Below are 23,640 nucleotides of genomic sequence, written 5' to 3'. Positions count from 1 at the left end.
ATGAACAAACAAGCTGCCTAGAACAGTATCAAGAGCCAGAGCAGAATTTAAAGAAGTAGCTTCGTGGCATGAATATATATGCTCCAGGCAACACAGATGGTGTGACCCTGTTTGCCCAGATTATCACTGGTTAAAGGTTTGGCATATTCACTGATGGCTCCTCCATTAACTCAAACACACTGGGTAGTAAATATATGGTTACCCTATTTATATGCAGTCTTTTCAGATCCTTTACTAAGAAATATTTGCTCTTGTATTTAATTAAGATGATCTTAGCTAGTTGTCTTTTTCATTTTGCAAATTTTAAATGGCCAATGGGAGGTAAAGAGGCATACCTTATCTGTCAAAAAGCCTCTTGAAGGCATCACTATTTTATAGTATAAGTGAAATTTGCTCTGTAAGGCAGCAAATTGAGAGATGCAATAAAACAATTTCAATCAAAATTATTGCAATTAAAAAATATTAGTATTTCAGTTTTCTGGAAACACTTATTCATTTTCACATATCTTCAGATAAATAAAGTATTATAGTATGTAACACTTATTCCCATCTACTGTACACAGCATAAGTTGAGGGTAGGATACATAAAAAATAAAGTTCAAATTCAAAAGTTAAAATTTGTGAAGATTATAACATATAGTAAAGCCTTGATTAATCACATTTCAGATTTATAATGAAAACCATAATTATTTTGCTTTTATCCTTTCAAAGGAAGGAGACATGGCACATAAAAATACATTGATGTCATAAATTTAGTTTTAAAAAGAAGAAAAATAGGAACACAATAATTTCTCTTGATTTTTTTTCTTTGAGCTTGTGCACTCAGGCTTAATCTGTATAGTTTTCTAAGCCTTCTCTTTCTCCTGTGTGGATGAAGAGGTTTGACATTCTAATGAATCATCATAGGTCTTAGGGGCCTATGGCTTCCCAGGCTGCCAAGAAAGGATTCAGTTCTGTTCAGGAGACTGTCCGTTCAGGTAGAAGAGTGGACGTAGTCCTTGCATGAAAGAGTATCAAATGTCAAGCACTGAACTGGCTAACTGATTTGGACAGAAATTCAGTTTAACAGAAATTCTGCTTCCTAAAACCAACACTGGTCTGTGTTTTTCTAAGAAGAAAACTTCTCCTAAAATTTTTTGAAATTGTTTTATTAAAGCTAACACTGATTTTCTTGAAATAAAAGAAAAATTCATAAAACAAACAACAAAAAAACCATACCTAGTTAATGACCACAGTCAGCTATATAGCCTCAGCTAGGTGCTACTTTATAGTATGTTCATTCTACTCACTGAGTTTTATGCCTAAAGTCAGACTTGTGTTCATAGATATGTTTACATCAGCAGCACTTACTATTGAAAATATTTAGTTTAATTAAAATCTTTCTTGAATCAATAAAATATGAAGGAAAAAAAAGCATGGTTAGCATAATGGCTATGTCGCTGGACTCCCACGTAGTCAACTGCGGTTCGAGTCCCGGACCCGGTGGCTTAAACTCATACTGGGCGCGTGTGCGTGTGTGCCCAAGATCCCGAGAGGAGAATGGAGAAGAAGGGATTGTGGTGTGGCCATCCCCCCCTGGGGGGTGATTTCCTGCTTTCTGTCTCTCTGTCTCTCTCTGTCTGGCGAGGGCACACGTCCTATAGCAAAAAAAAAACCTCTCAAAAAAAAAAAAAAAAGCATGGAAAGCAACTGTAGATACCAAAGTCAGTGTGGGAGGAGGGTGGGAAAGGCAGAGGGTGAGAGGAATAGAAAGAAGCAAAATATATCAGATACAAGAAATGGGAAATTATTTGTTGATGATAACATGTATGGTAAAATCTTTGAGTCAATATACAGTATATTCTGCATGGGAAAATTCATTTTGTTTGCTGCAATTATATACAGTAAATGAATGTAAAGTAAATAAGTTTAAAATAGAAAAAAAGGATTTTGGCCAGTGTGATTTACTATCATTATAAATACAGAATGTGTAGGTAGTAAGCAGTTGTATAGCTGGCAGAGCCCATATTAATCACCTGGAAATGATTTGGTAAAGTAAATAAGTTTAAAATAGAAAAAAAGGATTTTGGCCAGTGTGATTTACTATCATTATAAATACATGTAGGTAGTAAGCAGTTGTGTAGCTGGCAGAGCCCATATTAATCACGTGGTAATGATTTGAATGGAGGGAAAACAGCAGACTTCGTTGGGAAATGTATCTTCACCTTTGTAAGTGTAGAAAATTCATAATTTGACCCTTTTTCTCTTTACTAAGAGAAACAAACCCAAGGGTTGACTTACCTAGTCTGATCTCTGTGCACCGTGTAAGACGTCCATGTTCCTCAGAATATGTCTCTACCACCTTTCAGCTCTTTTGTATTTTATACTTCTTTCAAGGTCAAATTCAAGTTCTGTGATCCCCCACCTTTAGCCTGTACACAAAGCAGTATTGTCATTGCCTTTATTATCTTTTATTTACAATAAGAGCAGTGACTGTGGCTTTTCTTTTCCATGACAGCTATACAAATGGAACAGAGCCTTTCTCTCTCTAGAATAGTTTAAATGGGCCCCTACCCAGAGGCAGCCACCAACGCTAAACACTTCTCCCGGCATCTTCTGGCCTAATAAGCCCTCAATTATTGTTTGTCATTATTAAATGTCAACAATAGGATGACTCCCCTCTGGGAACTCAATAAAAATGGCAGGAAATATAAGATTAGAATTGAAGAAGCACACAAAACAGCTTTTATTTATTGGCAGTGGGGGAGAAAGCTACTAAGTATCATCTCAGTGTTCCTCTTTATCATCTGTTGTCAACTTCTCCTTTTTCCTCCTTGAAGGCAGCAGTTCTATTTTACACAATGCAACACATTAAAGCAACAAGTTTTATTTCAATAATGATATTAATAATGGAGTTTGAAAACAATTATTTACCAATCATTTGAAAGATAATTTAGACAGCAAGTAATTTCCTGCTCATACTCTACCATAATGGCTTTTCCTGATTTTGTTCTAGAGATTGCGAATCTAGCCTTCTGGCAGTTTATCTGCGGAAGTCAAGAAAACTTTTATTTATTGAACTCTTCCTATCTGCCAGGTCCAGAGGAAAGGTTTACATATCTTATATGCTATGGTTTGAGTGTGTCCCCTCTAAAATTCAGCTGTTGCCAAATGTAGAGCAGGGTGTGGCCCTTGAAAGGTGATTAAACTATGAGGCCTCTTCCCTCCTAAATGGGACTAGGTGCCCTTAGACAGAAGAGAAAGACAGGAGGTTGTTTTCTTTTTGCCCTTTTGCTTCCTTCTATATGATGTCACAGTGTTCCTCTTCTCTGGAGGATACAGTGTTCAAGGTATGTCTTGGAAGCAGACCTGTTCCTCACCAGAAACCAGACTTGCTGACATCTTGACCATGAACTACTCAGGTTTCAGAACTATGAGAATTAACTTTCTGTTTCTTATAAACACTCAATTTGAGGGCCAGCAGATAGCACAAAGGTTAAGGTGGCTGGATCCCACATGGCTGAATAAGTGGTTTTAGTCCCAGCCCCAGCACTTGAAAAACGTGGCAGGCTCATGTGAGTATATGCCCCAAATCCCAAGAGAGAATGGTGGAGAAGGAATTGTAGTGTGACCATCTCCCTTGGGGGGTGACTTCTCACTTTCTCCCTTGCTGCCTTTCTCTAGTGAACACCTGTGCTCCATAACATACTAAATAATCAGCAACCCCCCAGAAAACAGTCTCAGCTGTACTATTATAACTGTGTACTGTTACAACAGCTGAAGATGAACTAAGTTACTTTGTTGTCATGATAACCTGGGGAAATAGGTATTGCTGACCGCATTTCTAGATAAGAGAACAGAACAATAGGAGGCAAACTTGTCAGTGGTCACACCAGCCTAAGCAATGGAGCTAAAATTCAAGTCTAGGGCAACTATGCCAAAAGCTCCTGCTAAATACACACAGTGGGATGTGGTATTGGAGTAGAGGAATGAGGCCAAATGGCCTTTGCACTGTTTTGAAATTACTCACTGTGCTGTTAGAAAATTCAGAGGCCTAGAAGTTTTAATCTGGGTGGAGAAATAATACTGGTTATTTGACTCCTCAACTTGTTTGTCTCTTAGGAAATGAGGATTTGAAGAGAAAATTGATGCTATTTCAGGATTCCAGAGACCTCAAGATCTCTGGTTCTTCCATGGTTTTCTCGAACATTTGCTTTTTTCACCTGAGAAATGGGGACACCAGCATGTGTCTTTCCCCGTTCAATGAGATTTGTTACTCTTATTATCTGTGATTGACATACTCGATTCTCATTAAGGAATTTATTATCAATAATTTAGTATAGCTCACCAAGTTATGTTTGTATTTTTAAAGAAGTAATTTGGCTATTTAATGCCTTTTATTGAAAAAATAAAGAGATTCTCTAAACATTGAATAAATTAACATTGTTCACTGCTTATAATATGTTTTCATATATCTTATTTCAGATGCAAAGCTATGGCTATAGGCTTTATAGCCTAAAGTATTTACTGTCTGACTGTTTACAGGAAAGCTTGCTGTCCCCAGTTATTATTAACTAATTTAAACACAAGAATAAAAATCAGGATTTAATCTCAGATTTGGTCATTCTAAAGCTGTTATTCATTTTGCTAAACCACACTACAATTTCCTGCAGTACTTACAAGGGGGTGCCACACAGAGACTAAGAACAAAACAGTAACAATAAGAGGAAAATTGTTAGAGGTGCCATTTGGGGTCAGAGTATTTCAAGGATAAATCCAGTAGTATTTTACCATACAACCCTCATGTATTTGTGGGACTTCAAAAAGTTTTTTTTTTTTTTTTTTGAGAGGTTTTTGCCATAGGGCACATGCGCTCACCAGAAAGACAGAGAGACAGAAAGCGAGAAATCACCCCCCAGGGGGGATGGCCATGCCACAATCCCTTCTCCATTCTCCTCTCGAGATCTTGGGCACACACGCACATGTGCCCGGTGTGAGTCTAAGCTGCCAGGTCCGAGACTTGAACCGCGGTAGGCTACATGGGAGTCCAGCGACATAGCCATTATGCTAACTGCTGGTCCCTGGGACTTCAAAAATTTGTGGAAAAAATGGAAGCAAAGTATGAGATTATTTTGGTGCATTTTAAAAAAAATCCATGCATAGTTTTTTTTTTTGATAATATTTTCCATGAAGTTATGAAGACTCCCCTCCCTTGAATATAGTAGACCACTATTCTCTGATTCTTGAACCATGACAGATATTGCTGACTTTTAAGCACTACTTTTGCTGAGTAAGGATGTAGTCACATACTTCTTCTGAACACAGTCTTCCAGTAATAACATATGAAACATTATTACCCTTTTTAACAAGCATGAGTAGGGGAGACATTTGAATGTCTAGGTCAAATAGAATAGTTTGAGGTAGAAATATAAGAAAAAAGAGAGAACATGAATTTTAATTTTATTAACAAAATGTTTATAAAGAGGTATCCATTCAAGAGATTCTCATGCTAGCCCATAGCTTAATAGTTAAGGGAGCTGGATTCCACATGGCCAGCTGTGGTTCAAATAGGGCCCTGGTGCCAATGCTCGTGCCCCAAATTCTGACAAGATGGAGGAATGAAGGGAAAGGGATGGCACTATGACTATGTCCCATAGGGAGTATGGAGGGTTCTTTCTCTCTATGTTTCTGTCTCTGGTGCATGCAGGGGCACTCTGGTAATTTAAAGAGAAAAGCAGAGTTTTCATTGTCCAGCACATCAGAAGCATGGAGATATAGGAAAGTAGAAAACAGGCTACTATAATGTTTGAGATCATGTACTAAGGAATCAAAATATCTGAGTCCAAATTCCAGCTCTAGTACTTGCTGCATATGACCCTGGACAAATTATACTTCTGTTTCTCAGGTTCCTTATATAATAAAATAGGAAAAGAAGGGAATTTATTTTATGAGGTTACTATGAAAGTTAGCTAAGTTAATTTACATAGAGCATGTAGAACCACGACTGACATAGGCAAGTGCTAATATAAATATTACATTACTATGGTGGCCTTAATGGTGCTTACCATCTAGTTGCCCTCTTGAGACAAACATACAGAGAAACTGAGAAAAAAATAGAAGGTACAAGCTTTTCTCGTGGTCTTTATTTTTCTGTGTTGTGTGACTCTCAGCACTGTTTCTTCTACTTCTGAAAGTCAAAGATAATAAAAACATTCTGAGTCACCGTTTTCTGCATTTATGCTAGATACTGTTCCATCCCAATGAATTTTATCTTGTCATCTCATGGATTTTTTGCAATGACCCCCAAGACAATGCAGTCTCATGGGAAATCTTGCTGACCCACCGTTTGTCTTTTTTTTTTTTTCTTTTTCTAGCCACATACACATTCCTGTGGCAATTTGGAAAATAAATTTTGCCACCCTAGTACTTTTCAATAATGTTGTAAAGTCTCGTTATGCCATAAAGCATCTGCAGTACTTTTAAATATTCAAAATAATTCATCTCAAATTATGTGAACAGTTTGTATTATACTCAGCTATAATACTCCAGGGATATCTGGGTACTAATGAGCTAAGGTACCTTTTCAGCAATCATTAGAGAAAAGAGAAAACAACATTATTTATTTTTTTGAGAGGTTTTTGCTATAGGGTATGTGTACTCTCCAAAAAGAGAGGGACAGAGAGAGAGAAAACGAGAAATCACCCCCCAGAGGGGATGGCCATACCGCAATCCTTTCTCCTCCATTCTCCTCTGGGAATCTTGGGTGCGTACACCCACGCGCCTGGTATGAGTTTAAGCTATCGGGTTTATGACTTGAACCACTGTCAACTACATGGGAGTCTAGCGACATAGCCATTATGTCAACCACTGGTTCGGAAAAGAGAAAACTTCTATGATATATGACTTTAAAGATTCTTTACATATGCCCTTATGAACTGTCGTCACATACTAAATTTTTAGGGATGGTGTTGTCTAAAGTAAGTTCACAGGAAAAAAATAAAATTTTTGTGCTGCCCCTCACTGAGCAAAGAATCAATGATAAAAGACCTACATGAAAAGGTATAATTTTTCCTTTTTTTTTCAACCTTTCCCACCTTCTATCTCTATTTTTAAGTTACTTTAAGTTGGTAGATGGTGAGTTGGTCTAGGGGTCACTAGATTCTTGTTTCTGTGTGAAGAGACAAATGTTCTGTGTGGTCACTAAATATACCCTTCTCATTTTTAGTCCTGGAAAAGGTCTAAATTTCATTTCTAATTTCCTGAAGATTTTGGTTGGAGAATATGGGATCTAGCAGTTTACTTTTTGTGAGTCTCTAAGTCAGGACCCTTGTACTTCTCCTTTTGCAAGCCTTGGTCTCTGACTCAGAAGGTTTCAACTGATATGGAATGCATACCCCAGACATCATATCATGAGGCTACACAGCTGGATAACATTACTCAAATACCTACTAACAAAAATTCTGCAGCATTGAAAAATCAATTGTTGGAAACATCAAAAGAAGAACTAAATGGTTATGATTGTTAAGAGTTTTTTTTTTTTTTTTTTCCCCCTGTTCTGGGTTATGATCTCAAGTGAGCAACTTTTCATGTTAGCCTCTTTTCTTCAATTATTGGCAGATATGGGGCATTTTAGGATTTTGGTGTTGAAACATAACTAAGTGCAATACTAGTCTTTGAGTGCAGCCAATTAAATTATTACCGGCAAGTGTTGACTCCTTTCACCCAATCTCTGTGGGGGGTACATACTCACCCAGTTAGTGTTGGGTTTGATCATGTGATTTGCTTTCGAAAATGGAATATAATCAATTGTGATAATTTTGAGCCAAAGTGATATCATTTTTAAAATTTGCTATAGAGTTTATACACTTGTAAGAGGGACAGAGAAACAGAGAGTGAAAGTGAGAAATAACTCCACTGGGTGGGGGAATGACTATACCACAATCTCTTCTCCATTTTCTTCTCAGGATTTTGGGTGCATATACACATGCATCCAGCAGCTGGGCCTGGAACTGAAACTGCACAGTTAGCCATGTGGGATCCAGCTGCCTTAACCATCACATCACCTAGCTGACCCTCTTGAGCCAAAGTTTTAGGGACTTTACATGATTTTATTCAACTCTCTGAACACTTCTGACTTTAACCATGAGAAAAGCATTCCTTAGATAGCTATTGCTGTTCCTCCAGTTTAGCTGGAAGAATGAAACACATGGACCAAACCTAAATTGAAACAGAGCTACCACTGCCACTCTGCAGAGTACCGCATTTGAAAACTGAATGCTTGTTGTTTTAAGACATTGAGTTTTGGGGCTGTTTTTTTAGACATATTTTTGTGACAATAACTGACTGATAAAATCCTGGACTCAACCACTTATAGGAGATTTCCTTAAAAGAATTAGTTGTATGGTTTCATATTTTTCTATGATTTTGAGCCTTATAAGTCCTGGGAAGAGATTGGGTAGAATGCATGTTACCCGTGATCCTACTACATTAGATCAGATCTCCCAGTGTCTAATTCCTTCTCAAATAGAGCTATGATTTAGTTTTGACTGAGTGCAACTTTCAGAGTATAATTTTGTTGTTTTTGCCAGAGGGCATGTGTGCTTGCCAGAGACAGATAAAAAGAGGAAGAAAGCATCTCCCAATGGGACATGGTCATGCTGCAGTCTCTTATAGAATAAGAGAAAATGATACTTCAAAATGATGATTTTAAAAAATTTTGGTTCAACTCATGAGGCACCCAAATATCCAGCTTTTTCACCTTTTCAATTTGCTTCAAATGCTGAAATGATCATAGAATGGTCAACACTGAGTTCTTTGGCAACTTCATGGGTAGTTGTAAGAGAGTGAACATTGATAATTGCTTTCAATTGGTCATTGTCAACTTTCAATGGGCAGCCACTATGCACCTCATTTTTAAGGCTTTTACTTCCTTTGGAAAACTTGAACCACCACTGCACTGTATATTTGTTAGCAGTTCCTGGGCTAATGTTGATGTTGCAAGTTTTCTCTGCTGCTTTATGAATCATCTTGAACTCAAGAAAATCGCTCTAATTTGCTTTTTGTCTACTATGATTCCGTAGTCTGAAATACATATAAATAGCAAGTAATAAGTCATTAGCAAAATAAAGTAAGAAATGTATATTGAAATGATATAAAACATAACCACATTTATTTAAGAATGTATCCCATATTGGGACCAGCAGGTGGCATATTCATTACATTGCTGAATTCCCACATAGTCAACTGTGGTTCGTGTCCCAGATCTGGTGGCTTAAAATTCAGGCTGAGTGCATGTGCATGTGTGCCTAAAATCTCAAGAGGAAGATGGAGGAGAAGGGACTATGATGTGCCAATTCCCTCTGGGGAATGATTTCTTGCTTTCTGTCTCTCTGGTAAGCACACATGCACTATAACAAAAATCTCTTAAAAAATATATCCAATATCAATGGCAAAATTCAACAATGCAAAATGCAATTACTTTTGCACCAACCTAATACAATGCTATGAGTTATGGTGTTGTCCTTAGAAAGATAAGACAACATAGAGGTTACTTTTATTTCTAATGCAAAGATAAGTAGTCTAGACTAATTTTAATTACTTATAAATCACTTTAAATTTGTGAGAGTTATATAGAAATGGAATTGGCTGCTTCTATTCAGTTGAGAAATTTCAACTAAAAGGTTGGTAGATGTTCACAAGCCTTTGTATATAGTTGGACTACACAGTGCTTAAGGTTCTTTCCAACCTTTGGGTCATAGTTGGACAGTATCAAGATAGCTTTTGGAGCTATCAAGTACTAGATAGCTTTTGGAGCTATCTAGTAAACTCTATGTGTTGTATACTCTTCAAGAGAAGAGACAGGAAACATGTTTTGTGGTAATTCTGCAGACATATTATTTATGAAAGAAACAAAACTAACAATGGAGGGCATGTCTGCAAAATTGACTAGGAATTGTCAGACATGTTCATTGTCTCATATTTTAATAATTACAGAAGTCTGGCTTAAAGAAAAAGTCTCCTGCCAGTGTTGTATCAGTAACAATGACTGAACTACAAAGAGATGAATAAAGTGAAATACTCTTAATGGAATATTTGAGGGCTATTTGGTAGACCTACCTGGAGAAGGAAAATATATTCTGACAAAAGAGAGGTTGTGCTTGCCATAGACCTGCCACGAGATTCTTTTTTTCTCAGTTCATATTTTTCTTTTACCTGAAAGGTCCTGATTACATGTTGATTAAATTAGAGTATAAAAGGGGTTTGTTGTCACAATTTATTTTTATTTGTTCTGCTTTATTCATCTTTCTTTAGTTATTTACAGTTGCATATATGCAATGAAAAAAATCCTAAAATTTTGAGAATGAGTCTCACTCCTAGAGTTAAGGATACATTTGAAGCCCTGAAAATTGGCAAAATAATTAAATTACATACATAAAGCTTTATTTTTAAATATATTTATTTATTTATGAGAGAGATAGCACCCCCAACAGAGTCCCAACATTGTGATCCAACCTGAGCTTCTACCAGCCCCAGATAATAGATATGTGTATATGTAGTCCACTCAGGGAGGTCTCTAGACACAAACCTGAAACCTTCCATGTGGGTCAGTCTTACAGAGCATCATGTTTTAGCATTATTCCACCATCTGGCACTCTATACATGAGGTGTTCTGATTGATTTTACTACTCTTTCTCTATTACTTTCTCTATTTCTTGAAGTACTTTTTTTACCCCGATTTCAATCATTACATTTTAAAGTTGTTTTTAATAGTTTTGAGATGTAATTGACAAGCCATATGATTCATCCATTTAAAGTTAAAGTGTGTGACTCTGTATCTTTCAGTATATTCCTGGAATTGTACATCTTTCACAACAGTTAATTTTAGAACACTTTATTTTTCTCAAAAAGATGCCTGTAACCTTTATCCTTCATCCTCCAAGCCACCAGCTTCCCGGCTCTAGGAAGCCACTAAGCCACTATACTTCTCCCGATTCTGAACAGTTCAAATAAATGGAGTCATAATAAATAGTCCTTTGTGGATGGCCTCTTTTACTTAGAATAGCATTTTATTTATTTATTTATTTAGGAGAGGTTTTTGTTATAAGCACGTACACTCACCAGAAAGACAGACAGAGAGAGAGAGATAGAGAGAGAAGAGAGAGAGAGAAAGCAAGAAATCACCCCTTGGGGTGGGATGGACACGTTGTAATCCCTTATCCTCCATTCTGCCCTCAAGATCTTAGGCATGCATGCACATGTACCCGGCATGAGTTTAAGCCACCAGGTCTGGGACTCGAACCATGGTAGACTACATGGGAGTACAACGACATAGCCATTACATCAATTGCTAGTCCCTAGACTAGCATTTTAAAGGTTCATCTATGTTATAGCAAGTATCACTAGTTCATTTTTTCAAATTGCCAAATAATATTCCATTACGTGGTCATACCATATTTTATGCACATTCATCAGTAGTTAGACAATTGGGTATTTTTCATTTTTTGGCTATTATGAATAGTGTTCCTATAAACATTTATGAGAAAATATGATTTTATTTCTTTTGGATGTATACGTTGGAGGGAATTACCACTTTATACAGTAAATTTCAGTAAGTTTCTTTAACTTTTTGATAATCTACACTTTTCCAAAGTGCCTACTCCATTTAGATTCTCTGAGAAACGTCTGAGAACATCAGATTCACTGCATCTTGCTAATTCTTGTTATTGTCTGTTTCTTGGCTTATAGCCTTTTCAGTGGGTGTGAAGTGGTATCTTATTGTGGTTTTGACTTTCATTTCTCTCATGCTTAATGATGTTGAACAATTTATTTAAATATATGTTATTTGTCTTTTTATTATTGAAATGTAATTATTCTTTATATTTTGTATTTACAAGTCCTTATCAGATACATGAGTTGAGTTACAAAATTTTCTCCCATTCTGTGAATTGTCTGAAACAATGATACTTTATCTCTATTTACTAATATTTGCCCACAGAAATGTCTTAGTAAGTTGTTGTTAAGGCATCTTGCACCATATAAAGTTACCAACTTGATTATTTACTTCTGCACTCTATTAGTTTGTTTTCTAGTGCAGAGTAAGTACTTGTTTCTGTTTATGGCTTTAATATAACACGTTCTATTTTACTTTAAAGGGCTTGGGTTTCTGTCTGCAGAATAAAACAATTTTAAAACATTTGCAAAGATTAGAGAACATTTGAAATAAGTATATGGGTAAACTCTGCACAAGGAATAAGAAGCTTTGCCAAGATGCATGAAAACTAGAAGCTATGCAAGTAACTTTTATATGGTACACCAAAGAGGAAGAAAGATTACAGAGAACATGGAAAAAAAAAAAAAAAAAACTCTTACAAAACTGACATACAAGTGACAATGATAATGAGCCACATGTGCTGGACTCACCTGCAAAGTAGTGAGGACTATATTTCTTTTTTTGAATTAAAAAAAAAATGTTTTAAGAGAGATTTTTGCTATAGGACACGTGCGCTTGCTGGAGAGACAGAGATGGGCAGAAAGATAGACAGAAAGACAGAAAGCTAGAAATCACACCTCTGGAGGGGGGATGACCATGTCACAAACTTTTCTCCTCCATTCTCCTTTCAGGATTTTGGGCCCACAGGCACATGTGCCTAGCGTTTTTAAGCCACTGGTTCTAGGACTAGAACTGTGGTCTACTACATGGGAGTCCAGCAATGTAACCAATGCTGGTCCCTATATTTCTTATCTAATGAGATCTTGTCTAGCGAGGAAACCTATGTTTGACTATTCTGGTAGTCGTTTTTTCCATTGGATTTAGGTTATTCTCTGGGTCCATAAAACGTTGCAGTAAAAAAAGAGAAAATCCAGAATTCTTAGTATTAAGAGTCTTCATATATTTAAAATATTTTTAAACAAGCTGGAATCTTTCCTGATTTGGAAAGATGGCATCTGGGGTGGGGTGGGGTAATATAAACAGTCTGTTAAGTATATGGCAATTATGTTAATAGTGATGATTGTCATCGTGATGCTATTAATAACGACTCATTGCATCACTATAGTGTTAGAATTTTTAGAAGGATTTCACCTGTGTTGCCACCAGAACCTAGTAAGAATCAAACAAGATCACTAAAGAAAGCTTTATTATCCATGTTGCATTAAACTTTTTAGTGAAGTATGGTATACATACAAAAAGTTCACATCAAGCAACTTGGGATATTGGGGGTGGGAGGGTTATAGGAAAAACTTTAATGGACCCAAGAATGTAGATAAATAAGGAGAAGAGGCTGTATGACAGTGTACCACAGTAGAAGAATAAATACGGACAATTAATGACCTGTTTCAAAAAAAAAAACTAGAACTGTTATCAAACGTTTACATTTATGTAATGTTCAATGCTGATTAAGATGAATTAGTGTGCATCCTTGATTTGATTATTATACACTGTATACATGTCTTAAAAAACCATAGTATATCCCACAAAAATACACATCAAATATACATGTAAACCAGAAATCATAATTTAAAAAGAATTTTACGTAAGTGTACAGTTTTATAAATTTTCATATATTGAACATTCCGTATAAACAGGTTAAAAAATGATCATTATTAACACCCAATGAGTCCTCCTTATGACCATTTACTAATAACTTCAACATAACTTAACAGGTAGCCACATTCCTGACTTCTTTTTTATTTGGAGAGGTTTTTGCTATAGCGCACGTGTGCTCACCAGAAAGACAGAGAGAGACAGAGAGAAAAGAAAGTGAGAAATCACCCCCCAGGGAGATGGCCATGCTGCAATCCCTTCTCCTCCATTCTCCTCTCGGGATCTTGGTCACGCACGCACATGCGCCTGGCGTGAGATTAAGCTGCCAGATCCGGGACTCAAACCATGGTCGACTACATGGGAGTCCAGTGACATAGCCATTACCCTAACTGCTGGTCCCTACATTCCTGTCTTCTAATAACATAGCTTAGTTTTGCCTTTTCATAAACTACAAATAAATGAAATCATAAAGCATTTCATTTTTTAGGTTTGACTTGTTTCACTCAATGTTTGTGAGTTTTAGTCTTAATTTGCATTGGTGCATAATATTTCACTGTGTGAATGTACTGCAGTTTATTTATCCTTTCTAGTGACATTTGAGCTTATCCCAGTTATTGATTCTAAACAGTGTTGCTAAGAATATTTCTTCATTTTTTTGTGGGGTTGGTGTACATTTAGAAATAAAACCTGTATTTCATGTTAGGGTATGTGCATGTATTTCATTTAGAATAAGCTGCTCCAGACATTTATCATAAGAGGGTGATCTAACTTCCGTTAGCAATGTATACTACTTTTGACTACCCCACATCCTCCTCAGATACTTGGTATTGTCTATGTTAATGTATTTTGGTGAGTGACATTTCACATTTTGAAAAAGGAGACTAAGAAGTGCAATTGTGGGAAAAACCTAGGGCCCTAGGGCCCAAGTCTACTAGCATAGTGCTAACACAGCATTCTTTACACTAAGCCAAATACGACATTGTTTCACTTGGCAAAGAAGGGTAAAGTATTATTAGGATAGACATGACCAAAAAAGTACCAATATGTATATTAAAATTTTTGACTTCATGGCTGGATCCTAGTGATTAATGGGGCCAGATACCACATGGCTGACTACCTTCCAAATACCAGCCTTGGCAGCTTGAAAATCCTGACAGGGTGGAGAAGTGAAGGACAAAGGACTGTGGTGTGATCATGCCCCATTGAGGGGTGCATTTTCTGTTTGTCTGTCTCAGTCTCTTTCTGTTGAGTACATGTACCCTCTTGGAATTAATAAGAAAGAAAAAAATTGATAAGAAAGTAGATCTTAAATGTTCTCACTAGAGACACATAAATGTAACTGAAGTGATGTGTTAACTACCTTTTGTGGTACTTGTTTCACAGTATACAGATATAATCAAATAACCTTAAATTTACACTAATTAGTTGTCAGTCATACCTCAGTAAAGCTGAAGGAAAACACCTTATGAGACATGTACAAAAGTGGGCTTGGAGCAACATATCAGGGAGGTAGATAGTAAGTGTTTAAAAAACTAAAGGAAACAACATTAATTTAAAAACAGTTATCAAGAAATTCTAAAGAAATAAGGGACATAGGAGCCAAATGCAAGAGTTCCTAATGGCCAATGCCAGAAAATTTTAAGTAACAAAAGAAATACAATAGCAGTGAATCATAACCTGTAGTACAAAAATAAGTATCTATGAGTCCATATTGATAGGAATACATGATTGAAGGAGTAAGTGTGGAAAAGGTGGCAAACACACCATGCAGAAGAATCCAAATGACATGTGTAGATACCCTACTCTCAAAGAGCTAGAGTAAAACTCCTCTTAAATATAGGCTGCACCTAGTGATTACTATCAAAGGATTAGTGTATGTAGAGTGAGGGAAAAGGGTAATTTTATGGTGGAGAAACCCAACCAGATGAGTACTTCCTAAGCCTGTTGATCAAGGTTCATGTCAACACAATAAGTCATATTGACAGTATGTACATACCTGTTATGGAGTAATGTCATGTGATGAGAATTGCACTTTACCTTTGTGGTCTTCCTCCCATATCTCATAACCTTCAGCTAATCATGAAAAATACATTAGACAAATCCCAGCTCTAGACACTTGGTGAAACATTGACCAGTACTCTTCAAAACTGTCTAGGATAGGCCCAGTTGAGGTGGTAGAGGGGTATCAGAGCATTTGCAATGCTGGAAGCCATATGGACGATTAGGATTTGGCTCTTAGGTTGATCTGTATTCACCAGGTACAAATGTGCCCTAGATCCAAGCTGGTTTGGGGCAAAAATCACAGTGTGAGAGCCTGTTGAGGGTTGTCTCTCTCTCTCTCTCTGTCTCTCTCTCGCTCATGAAACAAATACGTAAAAGAAACTTAAAAACATGGAAAGTCTGAGAAACTGTCACAGCTGAGAGGAGACTAAAGAGGCATAGTGACTGTGTATTACAGAAACCTAGATAAGATCCTGGAACAGAAAAAGACATTAGGGAAAATGTGAATAAATTTGAATTAAATATTGATCCTTATATATTAGTATCAGTTTCTTGTGACAAATGTACTATATGTAATCTGAAATGCTTACAATAGAAACCACATGGAGTCTAAGAGAGTTCTCTGTGCTTTTTTGGCAACTTTTAATTATTCCAAACATTTTTAAAAATTAACAAGTATATTAATAGAACCTTTCACCTAGATTCAAAATTGTGAGGAACAATCCCCAGAATCTCTTATGTTTAAGAGAAGATATTAACATTTAAAGGTCAGAGTGTTGGGTTATGATTAAGCATACTTAGAAATACCAGAAAGCAGCTCATGATCAATGAAGTTTTGGATTTTAATTCTCTGGCTTTAAAGTCCTTCCCAAAAAAGCTAGACAGGTCTCCATACATGAGTGGCAAAACTGCCTGCCTGTCTGTAAAGCCATCTGGTGGAATATTTCTGTTTAGTACTCCTTAAACCATCCAACCACTAGAGTCCTAAGAGCAGATGACAGTAAATTGTAACTTTAGGGCAAAACTTGAGAAAACTTTTGAAAACAAGCACAGAATTTCTCTTGAAGGCTAACATTTTGTTTTTAAGATCTAAGAGATTTTTTTATTCTACTCCATAATGCATATAAATGTATATATTTCTGCCTCAAATCTTTATATAAAACTCATTCTACAGGAAGATATCCTTAGGTGGGTCACTGTCTGTTCCCCTGAGAGGATACTCCCTTTAATGTCTGTAAGTGTGTGTAACTTAGTAATTGGAGGTAGTGACATTTGTGCCACTAAAAGCCAATGAAGGTTGAATCACAATATTCTTCTGCCTTTAGCTTAGCTTCTCTACATATCTGTTCCACTATCACTTTCCTATTTTCTGTGCAGGTTTTCCATGAACTGCTCATTATTTCTAGAGATGGCCAAAATGATTCATCTCTGAGATCTTTAAGGGAAGGGGCTGTATCTTGTCCATTGTATCTGTTATACCAAGGATAATGATTTAAAAATCATAATGTTCTTTTTTTTTTTCTTTCTGTTGAGTGGTTACAAGCCTAAATACTTTGTCTGAAGAATTCAAGTGGGAATCACTGGCTTGTGTTTCAAGTTCCATTCCTAACTTTGTTTTGGTCTCACTGTCTAAAACTCTCCATGGAAGGTTTACGTGTATTTGCTGCTAGACTTGCCATCAATCCCTGTTTCTAAATTATTTCTTTTCAAGTTACACTACCAAGGTTTCAAAAATATTAGTTCAAAAAATTATGAAAATTATTTCTAGCAAATATCAGGAACAACCTGGTTCCTTTGTAAAGGCAGCCCAAGAAGTGTCTGTATATGCAGAAAAGAAAGGAAATGACAGCTATGCCTAGAACTAACATCACTGAAGAAATAACGTTAATTGTTCTCATCCTAAGAAGACCCTGAGCTGGGCTGTGACTCTGGGAGGAGGTGCAGACAGAGGGGTAGATGGCCCTGTTTAGTGTCTTCATATGCAAACTCCTTTGCCAGTTCTGTTAGGCAAGTCAAAGAGCCTTAACAGTTGTGAGAGTGACAGTTGTTGATCACTAGAGAGTAGATAGTATAAAATTGTACACTGGAGTCCTTTATTTACCCTACTAGCTCTAAATCTAATAGGAAAGTACAAACCCAGCCTCGAAACAAATGTCATAGATCTCTCTCTCTCTTTAATTATTTTTTTAGTTTAACTTTATTCTTATTTTCCAACTTGACAGGAGAAAGAAGAGAGAGAGGAGAGAGGAGAGAGAGAGAGATAAAGAGAGAGAGAGAGAAAGAGAGAAAGGAAGCCACCAGGTCCAAGACTTGAACCATGGTTGGCAATGTGGGAGCCCTACTAGCTCTAAATCTAATAGGAAAGTACAAACCCAGCCTCGAAACAAATGTCATAGATCTCTCTCTCTCTTTAATTATTTTTTTAGTTTAACTTTATTCTTATTTTCCAACTTGACAGGAGAAAGAAGAGAGAGAGGAGAGAGGAGAGAGAGAGAGATAAAGAGAGAGAGAGAGAAAGAGAGAAAGGAAGCCACCAGGTCCAAGACTTGAACCATGGTTGGCAATGTGGGAGTCCAGCACCTCTAACCACTACACCACCTGCCACCCCCACAGAGCTCTTTTAGGTGAGAAAATAAAAGAGTACACAACAGTCTTTAGTTATATGCTGTGTAAAATAAAACCTGAAGGAAAACCCCTTGAGATCACCTGCTTCTTTTTCACTTGCTACTTTTGTGAGAACTATTTGATCCAGATGGATGCTTTATTCCGAGGCAGGACCAAATCCTCTCTCCAAATTCAGTCCAAGGTGCTAAGAAGGGAAGTTGGGAGCATCCTAGTGTAGTCAGCTCCTATCAATTCCCTACTACTCTGCACTAACTTGCCCAGTATTGAAAAGACAGACTCTTGGCTAGAGATAGAGATTAACTTACGATCTAGGATCTGTTAAGCCCTAAAGAGCCAGGGGAGAGGTAGCCCCAATGAACATAACTGGATTTAGATGGCAATCTTTTCTCACTCAGGGCATCTTCTGTCTAAAGCAGGTTTCTAATAAGCCTAGCCACAGAGAAAGGCAACTACAGACATTGCCTTTACAATTTATAATGCAAATTGCATGGAACACAATAGATTAACTAGAGAACATGGTTCGAATTTGCATTATGTAGACAGCAATTGGTCATAATATGATCAAGTTCGGGAACTAGCACGTAGGGAGCAGGAAAAAAAAAAAAAAACATCGGCAAGATGCATAAATGCCTACTTTGCCCCTTGTCTGTGGATCTGACTTTTTAGTTGGCCCCTAGTTTATTTCTCCCCTGGGACATAGTTCTTGGGAGGTTGAGTGTGTTTTGAGGCAGTATTGAACAGAGTGGTTGGATAGAGCTCTATAGTTACAGATTATTGAAGAGAACTAAGTCGTGGGCACAATTAAAATCTAGTTACTTGTGAGGCCAGCTGGTGGCATTGTGGTTAAGGGTACTGGACTTCCACATGGCTGACCATGGTTCGAGTCCCAGGCTTAGCGGCTTGCTTGTTCTCTCTCTTTCTCTCTCTCTCTCATTCTTGCTCTCACTCTGTCCCTCTCTGGTCAAAGTAAATAAATAAAGTTTAATAAAATAATTCTTGAAAAAAGATCTAGTCACTTGTAATTCTCATTCAAGTGTTCAGAATCTTGGATTTAAGTTCTATTGTGTTATATATAACTTATAAGAATTCAAGCATCCCAGTATCCAGGGTTTATTCAAACAGATCAAGAACCAAAACCTATTTATGCCCAGAGATGTGGGGAGACAACAGGGGTTGAGAGCAATAGGCTGTACCAGCAGATATAGCTGTATCAATTTCAACATGTGCCCTTCTCCTGACTCAAATTCACAGCTTCTTTCATCAAGGAAATATGAGTGCCACTAATGATTGTGGAAAGTCTTTGCCCTTCACAATTTCTAGGGAGCAGTATAGAAATTAATTTTCAACTTTCTAAAATTAAAATATTTATAGAAGAGGCTTTTAATGTTCCTTCAGAAACATGTTCAATTGTGTAATATAAGACCTCCTTAAGTTATAAGGGACAAGTAAATAAGGAATAAATGTATTCATCTATTTGATCAGCATATCGATGTTACTAATTCTTCCAGGCACCAAATTAGTGCAAAACAAGGCATAAACTGAGCAGAGTCTTATCTTTTGTTTTCTCTGAGAGTTAGCCACATTTGCTTACTTGGTGACATATGTCTGCATTGGGAATCAAGGCTTCAGAATGGTTATCAGTGACTGGGAGACCCATTGGTGTAGACAAACTCTAGAGTGCAGCTGATTGAGCCTAAAATCCTGGGAAACATTGGCATTTAAGGGGCAAATGGAGGAAGGAAAGCTCACAAATGAGATGTTAATGAGGAATCAGAAAAGTGTAAGAAGAGAACAGAAAAACAATAACTTAAAAGTGAAGGAAAAAGGGAATCTCAAGAAGGAGATGATGAGAGCTATTCAGTACTGCTAAAAGGCTGTGATGTCTGAGATCCCTTAAGAAAAAAAGACTATGATACAGCTTGCATTGAGGTAGTTAATTTTGGAAAGTAATGCTCAGGAAAGAGGAGCACCAATATTAGGTATACTCTCTGGCTGCCTCACTGGGCAGCTGGGGCTGGAGCTCTCTGGGTGCCTGAGGAGTTGTCAAGAATATGCCACTGAACTCACTGCCTGAAGAGTGGAACGGGAAGTATTTATCAATCAGCACCAATCCTCCATTGCTTAAGGTTCTCATAGGATAGGAACTCCTTCTATTTTTAGACTTTCATATGGTGTTTTCCAAAACCCCCCTCTCAGAGAGTTAGAGAAACCTATGACAGAAAAAGAGAGGTTCATGTTGTAGGGGTGGTAATGCTCTTCATATGCTTTGAGTTTGTATATGAATGAAACCAATAATCATAGCAACAGTAAAGTCTGGGTACAAAGGATGAGGCAGACCAAGAGGGATTAGATACAGAGGTAAGATAAAAGCCAGAATAATTTGGTAGAAAGTAGAAAATAAGCTTGAACAGTGTAAGAAATTTTTTAGTTTCAATAACTCAGTAGTTTAGGACTTTATCAGCTTCAAGTATGACTGCATCCATAGACTCAATTAATATTTTCAGATTCCTTGAGTCTTTTTCAGTTTTACTATTCTTTGTGTTATCTTCATTCTCAGTAGGATCTCTCCAGAGTAGAAAAATGGTGCCTAGAAGCTTTGGGTTATTTAATACTTACAAGTCATTTTTTCAGAAGACTATTGGTTAGTTTCATTTCATACTTAAATAACAGAATATCACAGACTGGGTAATTTATAATGAACAGAAATTTATTGTACCTCATTTCTAGCGTCTGGGAATTCTAATAAGATGCTAGTATTTGTCAAGGGCCTTTTTGCTGCATCATCACATAGTCGAAAGCAAGAGAGCAAGGGAGAGAGAATAAGAGGGGGCTAAACTCACCCTTTTAGAATGGCATCAGTCCCCATGAGGGTGGAGTCTTTAGGGCTTAATCACTTCTTAAAGGTTTCACCTCTTAATACTGTTAAATTGGTAATTAAATTTCAACATGAATTTTGGAGGAGACAAACATTAAAGACTTCCCAGTAAGGTACCTTTTCTCTTCCATTATTTATATCAGTCCTTTTAAAATAACTAATTGGTCTCATTGGGCCATATGTCTATCTAAGGTCCCATTGCTGCACCCAAGGTGATAGGGTATTTTAATTTGCCATCCTATGCTATGTGCCTTCACCATAGCTTTTTAAGCAAGATTCTTTAATTAATAGACCAAACAGTAGCATATGGACTCAGGAAGAAATAGCTTCAAAATGAAAAACTTGAAGAGACTGCAGCTGGACAACAACAACGAAAAGCACAACACATTGCCCATTATGTAAGGTATGAGACAGAGGGTGTTCAGAGGACTGTAAAAATGAAGTCACTGTGAAGACTGAGTCTGCCATGAGAGATGAGATCTAGTGAGTTCAGAGATACAGAAATGAAGATGTTCTGCTGAGAATTTACCCTGGTAGAAACCCTGTATCCTTCTCTCTGTCTCTCTTTGTCTCTTTCTCCCAGTCTCTGCTTTTTCTTTTTTTTTTTTAACTTTTCTTTTTAAAAACTTTTTTAAGGTAAACTTTTCACTTGGCTCTGAAATCCTCCTTTATCTTGGTAATAATCCCCTCCCCTTTTCCCTTCCCATCTAGGCAAACAAAAGGGCAGAAGACTGAGTCTGCCATGAGAGCTGAGATCTAGTGATTTTACATGGCATGCAAGCGCACCGTGTGTTTTTCACTTTTTGTTTTTTAAAATTAACAAATAATTTTTGTTTGTTTATTTGCTTTTTCTATTTTTCTCTTCTTTTTTTCTTTCTCTCTTTCTTTGTTTTCTTATCCTCTTTCTTTGACCTCATCATTTTGTTGCTCAGCCTCCACCCACTGACTGTCTGGACAAGTCTAAGTGAAAAGTTGCCAAAATTTGAATACCGTTTGGGCCCTCATATTCCTCAACTTCCACTGAATCTGCAGCACAAAGGGAGAAAAACACAATGCCAAAGAATTTGCAGACCACATCCTCCTGTGTGCCACTGATCACTCAGGTTGATCTAGAAATTGGGAAGAAACAAATAACCCATCAGATGACTAAAAATCACTGCAGGGGCACAAGAAATATGCGAAACCAAGAAAATACCTCACCCCTAAGGGAAAAGAATAACCCCTCTTCATCCACAGACAGTACAATGGAACTCATGGAAATGTCTGATAAAGAATTTAGAGTATTCATAGTGACAAAACTAACAGAGATGGAAGAGAAGAGAGACAATGAACACCAGAAGAAAAAAGCCGATTAGGTCCAGAAGGTGAGGAAGTTCTTGCAAGAGCTGAAAGAGGAAATATACACCATAAAAAAGAGTCAAACAGAACTGTTGGAGATAAAGGTTATAATACAGGATGTCAAAACCTCCTTTGACGGTATTAAAAGCAGGTTAGATCATACACAAACAGAATCTCAGATGTAGAAGACAGGGTCAGTGGACTAGAAAAATCCACCATGAAAACTGAGAAAATAGCCCCCCAAAATAAGAATAATATACAAGAAATACTAGATACCATTAAACATCCAAACATCCAGAGAATTGGTATCCCAGAAGGTGAAGAGACTAATAAAGGCATTGACAATCTATTCCATGAAATCCTGGAAAAAAAAAAACTTCCCAAAGCTAGAGAGGCATTCAAAGATCCAGACCCAAAAAACACAAAGGACTCCAAATAAGATCAACCCAAGAAGATCTTCTCCGAGACACATTATAGCCAGAATGACGAAAACCACAGACAAAGAGGAGATACTCAGACTGGCAAGAGAGAAATGTCAAGTTAACTGCAAAGGATATCCTATCAGGGTAACAGCAGACCTCTCATCAGAAACAATGTGAGCAAGCAAGGAATGGGAAAATATATTCAAAGCATTGAGTGAAAAACAATTTCAACCAAGAATACTATATTCAACAAGATTATCCTTCATATGGGAAGAGAAGAGAAGAACATTCTCAGATAAACAAAGCCTGAAAAAATTTACCAACACCAGACCAGCTCTCCAAGAAGTTCTAAAGGGAGTGCTATCCCAGGAAAACTAAAGTTAGACACACAGAAAGAAGAGTTCTAAAGCAGCTAAGAAAATGGCCTGCTTAATGGTAAGGACAAGTCCGGAGTTGAACATTACTTCCAGAATTTAGCGGAAAGATTGGACCACAACAGAAGATAAAGTACATGAGTTTAAACTGATGAAATAGAATTTTATGACTTTTGACTAAAACATTACTGACCTTCTATGCTTTGTTTTCCAGTGTTAAGGAGTTTTGTCTTGTCTCAAGTTATGGATAGGTCCATGTACGTGCTATTTGAACAGAATCCTAACCTGTTTCCTGGCTTTAAGTATTAAGCAAAGTTCTCTTAACATTTTTAAATTTTGATTTATTAAAGCTAAAACTGCTTTCTTGAAACTAAAAAATACCTATTAGGGGACCAGCAAATAGCGTAATGGCTATGTCTCTGGACTCCCATGTAGTCACCACGGTTCGAGTCCCAGATCTGGTGACTTAAACTCATGCCGGTG

Source organism: Tupaia chinensis, unplaced genomic scaffold (genome assembly GCF_000334495.1).
Source record: "Tupaia chinensis unplaced genomic scaffold, TupChi_1.0 Scaffold000594_1, whole genome shotgun sequence".
In the NCBI taxonomy this organism is placed as follows: domain Eukaryota; kingdom Metazoa; phylum Chordata; class Mammalia; order Scandentia; family Tupaiidae; genus Tupaia; species Tupaia belangeri.
This window is presented reverse-complemented; position numbering follows the sequence as displayed.